At 33.1% G+C, this 14,934-nt stretch overlaps 1 protein-coding gene across 1 annotated transcript in view; it reads left to right on the forward strand.

Moving 5' to 3' along the window:
- The first annotated feature begins 1,817 nt into the window (after positions 1 to 1,817).
- The window catches only part of LOC147069681 (glucose dehydrogenase [FAD, quinone]-like), a 32,391-nt gene continuing 19,274 nt past the window's right edge, over positions 1,818 to 14,934 (forward strand). The window contains exon 1 of the mRNA XM_085950192.1: positions 1,818 to 1,973. The gene's annotated coding sequence lies outside the window, so the exon portion shown is untranslated. The remainder of the gene's footprint in view (positions 1,974 to 14,934) is intronic.

The raw sequence follows: 14,934 nt of genomic DNA on the forward strand, positions 1-14,934 counted from the left end.
ATTGAGAATAAATTCATGTTTAAATAAAACACTTCAAAATAGGTACCCAAAAAATTACTGGAATTCAATGGAACGACTTAGAAATGCAAGCATATTCTTGTATTTACAGGGCTCGAAATGGACCGGAACGCACCGGAGCGCCGTTCCTGTTCGTGAAATCGGTAAAATTATCGCTCCGTCTCGTGGAATAAATAATTTGACCGTCTGAGCTGGATAGACCATATAATAGAAAATCTAACACACTTATTTTTATGAAAAAAACACATACACTTTGATAACTTTACTATGTAAAAATCTTCAGAAAACTGTCGAGCGCTCCGGTTCGTAAATTTTTCCATTTCGAGCGCTGTGTATTTATATTTATATAAAATTCTGGATCATTCAATAGCAGGTTAGGTTAGGTTAGGTTAGCCAGTAAGTACTCGTAAGTATCAAGTTGTACCTATTAAAATATCTGATAATGATGACAGCGTTATTATCAATATTATCAGACATTTATTTTTATAACAGTCAATATCAAATCAATGTTCTCATTGAATCTAGGTAATAAAATTGAAACTTACTGTCTCCGCTGCACTAATAACACGTCACACCAGGACAGCTCACGGTGAACTGTGATACGGTACCTACAATTGACTACCTATTTAGAAATATAAGGCACATTAGCTGTAGCACTTGAAATAGAAATGTTTATGAACCGGAGCGCTCGATAATTATTATTTTCCGACAATATTAAAGTATGCTAGTGTGTTGTTATACACCTAGCATATAATTATATATAGCAGTCTATGGTTTGTATACCGCCATTGGACTTCATTGCTTTGTATCTAAAAATAATGTATTATTGACGATAGTTTAGTTACTTAAATTAGTAATATCATACAATATCCAGAGACATTGAAGATGTCGAAAGGCAAATCCTGGAATACTAAACCCAAATCCTATGGAATGGTACAAAACTCTTATTAATCAAAATGTATATAATACTTACTTATTAATATCGCCTAAAACTTGGCAACAAAACAACACAAAATCTTATTATCGTTTGTAAAAATATGTGTTTACGACATTGTTATCCACTAGTCGGAGCGGTAGTCTCGATGATTTCACGCACGGTAGCTGAGCTCCAGTACATTCCGGTCCATTTCGAGCGCACGCTGTAGGACTAGAGTTGGATTTCGGGAATTTCTCGACGGGAATTCTCGAGAATGTTTCGAGATTTTCCATCCCGAATCTCGAGAATTGAAATTTTTAACATTTCGGGAAATCCCGGATCTCGAGAATCTTTTCTCGGGATTTCTTTATTATCAAATATTAATTGAAAAAACGATTTTTTATATGAAAAGACATCGGGAAATTTTGTGATTCAAAAGTGTGCACGATTGTCAGACGCAGCGATTGACAGTATGTTTTTTTTTAATTCTATTTTAATAAGTAATGTTTTGAATTATTTATGGTTTCCTACTTCTATTTCGTTTGGCTTTTTACATAATTTAAAAAAAAACGATTTTTTTAGAATTTGTCTATTTCTACACTGATTTTAGGATTTTATAGTTATATTATTTTATATTACAGGTTTTCTTAAATTCCCCGATATCTAGAGAATTCTCGAGAATTCTTTTCTGGAAATCCCGAATCTCAAGAATTCGAAATTTTATCATTTCGGGAAATACCCAACTCTATGTAGGACTCAACTTTGAATATTTAAATTGAATATTAAAATAAATTAATAATTAATTATTGTCCATGTGAGGTTGACAATATCTGGAGAGGTATTCAGAATGACCGATATGCATTTCCTTCTCGTTTAGCAGAGTAACAAACCAACCTGTCATTAGAACCACTCAGTTATAAGTTGGTAGTGATCTCGGGTGACACAACGCGACTCGGTGACACCAACGCCTTGACATTGGTTTAGCAGAGCTGTTAGCAGTTAGCTTTACCATCATCATTCACTAGAAAAACATTTTCGGGTAAGTACGTGTTTCATTTTACTAAAAAATATTCCCTCTTGAACAGATAATTTTATTACATTACTTATTTGATATATTCCTTTTATAATATTATTCTGGTTGAGGGTTGAGAGTTAAAAATGAGGGCTCCATCTCCGTGCATTATTTCGCTACCTATTTTATGATTTAAAATGAATTTAAAAAAATAATGATTTTCTTTTTTGACATGAAAATAATAACATTGACGAAGGGTGGAGGTAGACTGTTAAGATCCACCATAAATAGTGCACACTAAACTTTGTCAGTCATACGTATTTGTTTTCATTGAAATAAGACTACAATTTACAGATGCTGTTGGTTAGTTTTTATAACTCAATTAAACCCTGCGAAAACCAAGTCACAATAGATAATATTCAAAAAATACTCGTCTATCTATAAAATAGGTATCTAAAATTATATGTTATAGATAGAATAATATTTTTTACCTATTATAGTTTCGTTTAGGCAAGGCTTAATAAATTTAAAAAAATATAACTAATAGTAGATGAAAACCAATAAATATGAATGAAAATGTATGGACAATTTTGTCATATCACACAAAATATACCAAAACTATTATGGTTTGGTTTCGACAGGGCTTACTTGATATTTAAAAACTAATCAACACCATCTGTAAATTGTAGTCTTAGTTCAATAAAAACAAATACGTATGACTAAAAAAGTTTAATGTGCACTATTTATTGCGGATCTAACAGCCTACCTCCACCCTTCGCTACTGCTACTCACTACTTCACCATTTTCGATCATTAGATGATGGGTCTCCACAGAGTGGATGTTGTACTAACAAACTTTGTTTTTACGAGAAATTGATGATAGCCACTCACTCAACCTATTAGGTCCACACTCTGACTTCACACACAAATTGAAAAACAATATGTGTATATGCCAGACCCAGGATTTGAACATGGGATCCACGACATTATAAGCTGACGCACAAGCCGCTCGGCCATCATTGGCGTACTTATAATAATACACTTATATTAAATTAATTTTTGCAGATCGATTAATTAGGTAGGTAATAGCTATTTCGGGTTTCACATCACACTAAATCTGTACAATTAATATGAGTGTTCTTTCGTAATTCTCTATGGTTTTCATATACCTCATTCCATTTATTTTCAATCTATATTTTGTTTGTTTTACTCTAATTATTAGTTACTATAATTAATGAGGTACCTGCACAATAATCTTTTATTTATTATTTTATTACCTAACTTACCTACCATTCATTAGTAACGAACTAATGACCAAAGATTACACGTGATTCATTTTGAAATAAATACAAGAAAAAAACACAAAATTGTCGTTGATTTTCCACTATAGTCGAATTACAAATCGACGCTTTGTGTAATGAATAACATAATAATATAATCATCATTATGAAGCCATATTATGCGGTACATTGACTGGACAAAGGTCTCCCCAAACAAGCTTAAGGCAAATTTCAAAGTTATACTAATTGATAAAATGTAATAATAATAGAGTAATCCGTTAACTTAGTAAGTATAAAAGATATTTTGTAAAATTATATTTCCACGTAGAATAAGTTATGCAAACACTACTAATTATGTTAGTATGTTATTTTTAGTCGTGTACGGATCCGGAAAAGACCGTTCAGCCTCTTTGGGTAGTATAATACCTACCTACTGATATAAAATTCATGTCTAAATAAAACACGGTTCTTGTCGGTTTACACTTTACAGGAAGCCGACAGCAAACAAATTTTTAAAAATAGCCGATATACCTACTAGATTATTAATTGTTAGGTTAAGTTAGGTTTTCATTCTTGAATTTATAAATTTTGCCAAAATCAGCTATGAAAATTGAATTAATGTTCATACCGAATCTAATAAAATTGGAGACCGTATAGTATACGGTCATCTCTTTCCGATAAGAAAGCTCGCGGCGAACTTGTGCCACGGTGAGATGTTTTACGTACAAAAATTTACATGTAACCATTTTTAGTACCGACCCACTCTATAATATGTATAACGAATTAACCATGGCCTCCACGTCCTAAAACGGGCCCCAAACCACGATGTTCGACGCCCCCCCCCCCAACATATCGCTAAATTTAAGGCCAGTATAATGTTCTACAGTAGTATTCCCCAAATTATATTCCGCGTAACTCCAGTGTTCAGTGTAAAATAATGGGTATTCTGTATATTGTTTAGTGATTTTTTTGTATATTTAAATAAATCCACTTGAATTTTCGGCATTCGGCATCATATTATGAAGCACTGATCGCGACCTCCTTTTGTGATAACCATGTAATATGTGACTGTTCGCCATATTCGATGAATTGACATTTTTATTAGTCGGAAAACACACTAAAAGTAATTATAAAATTAAATTCTATCTGTCAATTTTTGATTGTGACTTTTTTTTACTATCAGAGAATTTGTGGTACTAATATGTTTATCTCACTTAAATGGTCGACCTGCCACGCCGGCCCCCCAGGCTAGAGCCCTGTCAATCCCAACCCCTCCCCTGTGGGGGAGATGGGTATAGCATTGTATAACATTCCCAATATCGGTCATACGACATTACAACATTGAGCAATACAAAAATATGAAAAACTACCCCCGATAGCCGCCGATAGGGGCCGATAGCAGTCTTGTGTATAGAATAGATAAACAGTACATCTCAATAATTATTAGCCTATTCGTCATTACAAGAAAAACAGTAGGTAAGTACATACGATTAATAATCATGTAAACATATCAGTTAAAAATGGGTTTGTACCATAAACTAATACCCTTTTAAGCCTATCCATTATAAATTTATGAATAAAACCACGATAAGTTTCATAAGATATCTGGGGTTACCGCACTTTTAAAATTATTATTTTCTCAACACGTTAATTATTTTCGCATAGACAAATAATTTGAAATGAACATTTTGCGATGTACCTATATAAATGTTACGATATTCATGATCTACAATGGTTTATGTCTTATGACTTATGTAGTGTGTAGTTATGTTACTATAGCTTTACTCTTTATTAATAGTAACACTGGTAAATATATTTTATATTTTGAACTTAAATAATGAACTATGATTTTATAATGACACATCGGCAGCGTGTCAGTAATTTGTGAAAAATCATTTAAATATTAACCCAAAAATCATATGCCAAACATAATTTCATGATTATGATATTGTATGAAATTTATAAATATTCTTAATTAGACATTATTGTGTATCTACAGCCTTTCTTCTAATGATAGGATTGCAATTTAATCTGTGTATTTCGTACACTTTCAGCTGACAGCTAAAAGAAATTAATAAAAATAAGGGCACTTTCTATCCTAAGAGACACGTTTCATAATATTATGCCTACTAATCAGAGCTTGTACAATCCCTAACTATGAGGTTTTGTACAAGAGGAAACTCAATAGACTCCATAGACAAGATTTTATTTAAATTTAAAAACTCAAAAGTATTATATCGTGTTACTAATAAACGGTATGTCTAAATATACCTATCAGTGGCTAAGGGTGGAGGTAGGCTGTTAAGAACCGCCATAAATAGTGCACATTAAACTTTGTCAGCCATAAGTGTTTGTTTGCACTGAAATAAGACTACAATTTACAGATGGTGTTGGTCAATTTTTAAAATTCAATTAAACTCTTCAAAAACCAAGCCATAATAAATAAATAAATACTCGTCTATCTATAAAATATCTAAAAATATGCAATTAAATCATACATAACTTTGCATATTTTATAGATAGAATAATATTTTTTATCTATTATAGTTTGATTTAGACAGGGTTTAATGAATTTAAAAAAATTAACCAATAATTTGTGTAATATGTATTCTTAATCCAACGAAAACAATTAATTGTGAATGAAATAGTGTGCACAAGTTTGTTGTATCGCCCAAAGTACACCAAAACTATTATGGTATAACAACATATGTAAATTGTAGTCTTAGTTCAATAAAAACAAATTTACGTAAAGCTAACAAAGTTTAATGTGTACTATTTATGGCGGATCTTAACAGCCTACCTCCACCCTTCACCACTGATACCTATAATATATTAATAACCTAATAGGTAATATATTGTTGGAATATCTGCACAAGTGAACGAAGATTAAAAATATGAAAAATTTAAAAAAAAAATCAATGGAAAACGACTGCCTTTCTACAAGGCATGCTCGCTTTTCACTCTTTTGACTCTCGCAGGTCACTTCTGTTCTTGAGACGTGTTTGCCTGCTATCACGAGGGATGGTTTCCAATCCTGGCGTCATAAACAATTTGAATTTTTATGCACATGTCAAATATTACCTACGTGGTCGTAGCCATGGCCTATTCTGGGTCACCACCATTTCCTCGTGTCAAGTGTATCAGACACCGTTAAAGAGGGCTGCAAGACTAGTCAATGCGCTCCCCAGAAAGATATACCTACATTTTTAGAAATGTGCTGTGAATTTTGTTTTTGAAATTTAATTTTATTGTATAACATTGTTTAAGTATATTTTTTCTCTCTTGTGGGGTTAATATTATTTGCTATATATTAGACACGTGTGTATTTTTATTTAACTTGATTAGAACCAGCTTTTTTCAATTTTTAACGTCCTGAATTCTCATTTGTTGTGTCCAGAATATTTTGGTTTTTTTTTTAAATAAATAAATAAATAATAAAGGGTTATCAAGGTTGCAGAATTCGGTTTCAGTTCCATTTCCAACTCTGCTACCGTTTTATCATTTCAATATTAATGATAAACCACCGTTTACCTTCGTCCAACTGACCGTATTCGCTAGTATAATATAATATACCTAGAGTTGGGTATTTCCCGAGAAAATCTCAATCTCGAGATTCGGGATTTCCCGAAATTATGAGATTTTGACTTCTCGAGATTCGGGATTTCCAGAAAAGAATTCTAGAGATATCGGGAAATATAAAAAAAAACTGTAAAAATCCTAAAATCTGTGTAAAAACAGACGAATTCCAGGAAAATATTTTTTTTTTATTTATGTAGACAAACAAAATATATAAGTAGGAAAACTAAAATAATTCAAAACATTACTTATAAAAATAGCATTTCAAAAAACACACGCTGCCAATCGCTGCGTCTGATAATCGCGTACGCTTTTGAGACACAAAATACCCTGATCCCTGAAAATTGCGCTCATTTTGAGTCGACGTTGGCTTAATTAATGTGTTAAACTCCCCGATCAGTCTTTGAACGTTTTGTGTTTTCTATCCACTTTTTTCATATAGAAAAATCGTGTTTTCAATTAATATTTGATAATAAAGAAATGTTAAAAATTTCAATTCTCGAGATTCGGGATGGAAAATCTTGAAAAAATCTCGAGAATTCCCGTCGCGAAATTCCCGAAATCCAACTTTACTTATACCCCCTTTACACGTGCATGGATTTACTGCTGACAGTAAGTATTATCGCGGCCATAACAAGAAAATGTACGTGTAAACATATTATATTATCCCGCAGTTGCAATATTGCATGCATGAATCAAAAAAAGTTCGGAAGCTTCTGAATTTTCATGCGACAGTTGTGATTTTTTTCAATGTCATTGGTGCCTGCGCAGTAGAACGATAGTGGTGAACCTGCCGGCAAAAAGAACAACTACACCGCGGCCGATTTTTACGACCTGTCAAATAGTACCATAAATGATTGCGTCTCGCTTACTTTTGAAGAATGAGATTGGAGAGACAGTTTACGTATAAACAGTTATTGTCACAATAGTTTAAAATACGCACTATTAATTTATTGTTTCCAGTAAATCCATACACGTGTACAGGCGCTATAATAGTATCCTAAATTAAAAACTGTGTTGCCAAATTAGCGTCAGAAATTGCCCAATCTTTAGAATAACTATTAAATTACACTGTATAATCAAATCCAGTTCCGGATCGCGCTAAAAGAGGTTCACACCAGTTCATACATTATTAACGATGTATTATTGATATGGTAACACTGTGTATAAGAGGGTTTTTCTTCAACATGTGTATGTTAATAGTTATATTGTGACATCTTTGCAACTAGTGCCCTCATTTGGCAATCAGAAATTATACACATTGTGCTAATGTAGATAGGTACATAGAGAGAGAAAAAAACGTCAAAATGGGAAAACCAATCAACTGAAAATCCGCTTGGCTCATGGCTAGATAGAAAAATAATATTATTGTTCTGAAGAGTGACAATTCAAATTTATCGACAGATTGTATTTGTAGAGAGCAATCCGCTGTGGAAATTATGTATAATGTTTTGCTTAATTTTAAATCAAGACTAGTCGATTGTACTATTTGTATTCCGGAATCTATTAGATATATAAATTTAGATATAACTTAGCCGAGACGTGACCTCTGTAATTAATGTCCACAATGTATTTAAATAAATTAAAATTGAATATATGCACACAGGCCCGGACTTGGGGCGATCGAACCGATTGGGCCCAATCTGTCTTCCTCCCTAAGTGACTTTTGAACGTCGCAATAAAAAATAAAAAACAGAATTGATTGAAAGTTGATTTTTTATTACTGCCAAATATTTTAATAAGACTAAAACATTTACGCGAGGTCCATGTAGAATGATGTCGGATTCTTATGGCAGTACAGGCGACTCATTTAGGTGTCGGTAAATTACGCTAACACCGTTGCAAATTAATTTCGTCGAGAAGAATATGTCCTGACTCTACCTACCTTAGAATTTTATTATAAAATTCTCGGCAAAATCGAAAACGAAATTGTGTTTCTAATAAAGTAATTTAGGAACTAAATTGAGGAAATATTGATAATAATAATTTCTAAAAACATATTCAAAATATTGTCATTGGCTACAGCGCTCGAAACGGACAATTTTACGAACCGGAGCGCTCAATAATTTTCCGAAAATATTAACAGTTTTCTAATTTTATCTATATTTTATAAAAAGAAATGTGTTAGACATTTTGTCATATGGCCTATCCAGCTCAAGTGGTCAAATTATTTTTTCCACGAGACGGAACGATAATTTTGGGGATTTCATGAACCGGAACGACCCTCCAGTGCGCTCCGGTCCATTTCGAGTCCTACATTGCCATCATGGCAGATGTACTACAAAGCGATATTGTTAGACTGGTAGAGCGGTCAGTATTTTGCTGTCTTTTTTAATTATATCAGTCAATTAATATTAACCCACCGCCATACTATCAAAGTTGAAATAAATATACCAGTAGAATACCATTTATTTTTCAGTAGTATGCACGACCTACAAGATGTTTTATTTTTTGCTTGCTTGTATTGATCCAATACATGGATAGAGTCCATAAACAAACATCTTTTGGGTTCAAATATGTCAGTACTTGTGCTGTGAAAATTTATGAACTTAGAGATGCATTCCTTATTTGTCAATTGACTGGCAAATACACATAAGTATTGTTTTTTCAAATTGTGTTTGAGTCAGAGTATGGACCTAATATGTTGAACAAGTGGCTAAAATCCATTTCCCCTAAAAACATCGACTCTGTGGAGGCCCAGATAAAAATATATAAGTACATATATCTAAAATTAATGTTAATTAAACATATTGTTTTTAAATTTGTGTTAGAGTCAGGGTATGGACCTAATAGGTTGAGCAAATGGCTGACATCCATTTCTCGTAAAAAAATCTGTTAATACAAACCTCCACTCTGGCGGCCCATATGAATCTTATTAGGATCGGATATGGTAGAATAAATTATTGTAATGAAGATTTTTAAAACGTTGTTTTAAGTTAACTATTCACATGGATAAACAACTCCCCCCAATAATATTCATAGGCCATGCCTAGGGGCCTTGCGCACATTTTCCAGTCGGGCCTCGCACGTGCTAGAACTGGTACTGGATACCTAAGTACATACGTACCTACCTACCTGTATATCTACTAAATATTTCAACGGATTTCCCCAACATGCTGTATTTCCATTAATTGAACAAAATCATCTAATCGATATTAAAATAACTAAGTACCTATCTACATTTCAGTGTGTACATCAATGCGCAATATTCATTAGTAATTATTAAACATTATTTAAGTATACAAAATATAGAAGTTATTTGTTAAAACCATGCAGTGTGTTGGAACTGGTTTTTCCAATTATATTGTCTATGACGTAAGTGAAATATTTATAATTTCAGATACAATGCAACTGCCATTAAAAGAAGCCAATTTAACTGGCTTTTACATTGTTTTTATTTACAAAGGTTTTCTACAAAGTCGACAATATACCGCTGTCCTCGTGTACGGAAATTTAGTAGCCTGATCACAATTCACCGTGAAATGTTATATGTATAGGAAATATATGATCACATATTACAGAGCGTCCAACCTCTTTGGGTCGTATAGTACTGAGATAAAATGCATGTCTAAATAAAACACGGTTCTTGTCGGTTTACAAGAAGCCAGCGGCAAACAAATTTTGAAAATAGCTGATATACTGGATTATTAATTGTTATGTTAGGTTAGGTTTTCATTAGTGAATTCATGAATTTTGCCAAAATTGGCGCGGTTCCTGCCTGTGTCTATTAGTCTTTAGATCTTTATTAATATCACGATGCCCAGCTGATCGCAGACACTGCACAGTTCATGAAAACCGACACCGCCATACTCCATTTTCACAGATCGGTGCAAATATCTTTCTGAATAGGTACCATGCGCGTATTCTATACCCTTAAGTTTCTGATAAACAGCTTTATTTTTTTTTCTCTCTTTAAATACTTAATCGTTTTAATTGAATCTGTTTTAACTCACCGTAATCCTACAGGATGCAAACCCCATCCTCTGGAAATGTCCTAAAATATGTACGGAAAGCGACGAGCTGCGCAGGTCGGTTCAACCAGCTGTTGGGCCCATCGGACCGTCTGACCTGGTCGCCAGAAAGGCCAATTTTATTGCATTTAGAAAAAAATTAGCGTCATATTTCCCACGTGAAGGTCTCTTCACTTAGAATGTTCGACAGTTTTGTATTAGCTTTAATTTTTTACTTAGTACAATCTTAAATATTGCTTCTACGTACTCCGCTCTTCCATGGGTACCTAAACTTTACTTAAAGTCATGTAAATTCAGTCATAGCACATTTGAGTGCATGGCGACCTTAGTCTTGGGTAACGGCTCCTGAAACATTCTCAATCATAAAAAAAATGATGCTTCAGATCCAAATGTAGGGTCCCGTGATACGCCGAATTAAGACCAGGTGTGGTGCGGGGCGGATGTGGTTTGGCGGGGCCATTAACTTCAATGACCGTATTCCGACGTGGATCTCGGCAATCTCATGAAGAGGTTTCTTAAGAAAATGTTTTACGATTAATGGATGTCAGCCACCAATTATTAGATCTATGCTCTGTATCTAACTTAAATGATTTGTTTCGCAGACCCGGGATTTGAACATAAAACCCACGACTTCATAAACAGACACGTTATTACCACCACATGGGTTACCACCAATTAGCGATGATTACTCTACGTTTGATTTTTGGTTTACTGTTAATATTTTTTCAGTTCTACATTCAGTAGTGCATGGGTTGTGAACTAGTGCATCACTGCGTTGGTCACGTGTTTATGTTGTGTAAAATTATTCAGTTTATTGTGTTAATTTAATATTATTAATTTAAACAATCCTACGTGTATTATTTATAACAGGTATAATATGTCCATATATAATATTTCAGACTTTCGCGGCTGTTTATTATTGTAATATATTTGTGGGTGTTCACCGCGTGTTCTTCCTTCTTCTTTCCTCGTTGTTTACTAAGAATGACCTCTGCAACGAGCTCGAAACGTCGAGGAAAGAATGAGGAAGAACACGCGGTGAAGACCCACAAATATATTATTTATGATAAAATAATAGTTTTAACGAAAATAAATTAATTTTGCAAAATATATACTTTCGACAAAGTTCTCGTATATGTTTGTGTATATTATATTAGTTTTTAATGAGTAATTCTATTGCCTACTAATTCTACGTCGGCTTGTAATGTCGTGAGTCACAGGTTCGAATTCTGAGTCGGGCAAATACACATATTACTGTTTTTCAATTTATATTTGGAGTCATAGTATGGATCCAATAGTTTGAGCAAATTGGCTAACATCCATTTATCGTAAAAAAAAAAAACAAAATCTGTCAATACAAATCTCCACTCTGTGGAGGCCCATATGAGCCTATTAGGGTCGGACATTGTCAAAAGAAAAAGAGGAATTCTACTACTATAAATCGGTTTTGACAAATTTAATAAAACCTCGTATTTTGAAGACCATCCTTGATCTTAAAAGTGACCGCACATCTCTGATGTAAGCAGTTAATGATGTCTTCGACGTCTTTAGTATTAGACATTTCAATTTAATTAAAATCAATTATAATAAGTAAGTACATAATAGTATAATAATAGAAACAAAAAAAAATATGTCATTATAATTCTTATGTTTTTATTTTCGTCTAATCTGACGAATACTTACATTAATTATTGTTAATTATTTTCGCTTAATAAAAATTAAAAAAAAAAACACATTTTTTATACGGCTATTAAACAACAAGGAAACTATTTTCCGGAAAATCTTAAAACCGTGAAGCAATACAAAATATCGTCGTAGATTATTTACCTACCTATATACCTATTTTTTAAATTACGGGCATACCTACTTCTTTGACAGTTACAGTACATAATTTAGGCACAAACATACAATTATTATTATTAAAAATATTTGTCCTTCCTCCTCCGACGACTCTATAGCAGTGGTTATCACGTGAAATTTAACTGTGGCCGCACAATTGACATTGAGAGTTCTATGGAAACGTCTGGTGGCCGCACCAAATTTCACTTTTGTTGTGATTGAAAAAATTAAAGCTAAATTTGATTTACTAACCAAATGGATCAATTTATTTATAGGCAAGTCCATTTATTAATAAAAAAACATTATTTGAACTAAAATAGTACATATTATTATCTATTTATTTAAAAATAATGCAAATGTAAATTCCTCAATACACCTGTTTTTCCAATGTGAGCCGCATGGCTGCTTCTAAATTTACATCACTGTCAACTGGCTTTGATATTTGTAAGGCATGTATTGGATTCAACCAATTTTATAAATACATTTTTGAAATATTATTCTGTAAAGCGCTGGTGGCCGTACATGACATGACTGCTCTATAGTTATTTAGTTCCGTCCACCACTTTCCTCTAATCAGCACAATTTTCTTCAGATAATGTTACCTACCCCTTTTCCAACTACTGATGGTTTCCAACAAATTCCAACCATGATCATCTTTTAGTACCAGTGTTTCTGGCATGCGATAGATTCAGCCATGAAGATGGAGAATTATACCTACCATTTATAGTCAACAACAAAAGAGGGATGCTTCCACCAAAGGCAGGCACACGTATTTGTTTGTTTCCCTAATAATGTGCAATGACGATTGGAGATAACCCTTTTGACTCTTGAAACCAATAAAATTTAACTCGACACGACAGATTCGCCAACATTTCCATGTGATGGATAACTACAGGGTGCAAACCGCATCCTCTGGGAATGTCCTAATATGTGAAAAAGAAGAGATGGTCAAATCATTGGGACCATCGGAGATGCTCAACTCACTTTTGTGCTCATCGGGCCGTCCGACTTGTCACTAAGACCAACTTATTGTTTTTTTTTTATTAAAAAATGCGAAGTCTTACTGCGGTCTTGATGATCTCTTCACATAGTCTTGTCTCTCACTTTTGTTTTAGCTTTATTTTTTTTAAAATACCTAATACATATTTATTAATTAAAGTCATTTATTTTGTGTTAATTCACCATGCTCCTCTCTCCTATGGGAACTTTCTGTTAGAATGAGTCACAGTAAAATCAGTCGAAGCACACTTGAGTGCATGACAACCTTAGTCTTTGATATCTACTCCTTAGACATTCACAGATGGAAAAACTCTGCTGATAATTCACAATCAATAGTAGGGCCTCGTAATACGCTCGATTAGGACCGAGTGTAGTGCGGAGCGGGTTGGTTTGGAGGGGTCTATATTTGTCCCGCCTTATTATTAACCATTAGAGTTTGAAATAGTGAAATCATTTTATTCAGATTAGAATAATAATATATGTGCTTTCTGAAAAAAGCATGAAATGTATTATATAAACCAATGATAATAATTAATTATATCTATTTAGTTAGTACCCACCTAATCGGATTTAAAGTTAATTTATATCTTTGGAGTCTGTGAAGCTATTCTATATACAAGGCTATCGACGGTAGTTTAACATATGTATGTATTGAGGCTGTCAAAGAAAGTGCTATGTTCAGCCCCTGTCTTGGCAGTGTTAACTTTTAGAGCGAGATAGACAGTTTCGACAGTTAGGCGGCTAGCTTATTGTAACAATATAATACCTCAATACATACATAATATGATAAAGCGGTAATAGTTAGTTGTCACTATAGCCGCTGATAGCCGCCTTGTGTATAGAATAGACCCACTGGTGTACTTATATTTAGAGGGTTGGAGCGGACCCTTTTTTGAGTTGCTCTGCGCCAGCTCCGCTCCGTGATCTAAGGATCTAATACTTGCTCCAACTCTGCTCCAGGGTCTGCTTCGCTTGGGTATTATATTATATAATTGTACAAAATGTTAAAAAATATAAAAAAATAAGTAGTTTTAAAATAAGTTTTATTATTCGTTATTTCATTATTTATTTATTTATTTAGAAAAAGAGTATTACAGCATTACAGCATTGGTCAATGCGCCATAATACATAATAAATACAAAATTATAAAAATATCTAACAAATAACAATTAATATAACAAGAAAGTAGAAAAGACAGCATGTGTATAATATGTAAATATTAAAGAACCATGATAATATATAAAATTATAAATTTAACCTATTTAGTACGTCCACAAACATTACATAGTTAATTATATTAAACAAAATTGCCGATATACGAATA

The sequence above is a fragment of the Rhyacophila brunnea genome, unplaced genomic scaffold (genome assembly GCF_057557595.1).
Source record: "Rhyacophila brunnea isolate RB1 unplaced genomic scaffold, BYU_Rbru_1.0 scaffold_23, whole genome shotgun sequence".
Lineage (NCBI taxonomy): Eukaryota > Metazoa > Arthropoda > Insecta > Trichoptera > Rhyacophilidae > Rhyacophila > Rhyacophila brunnea.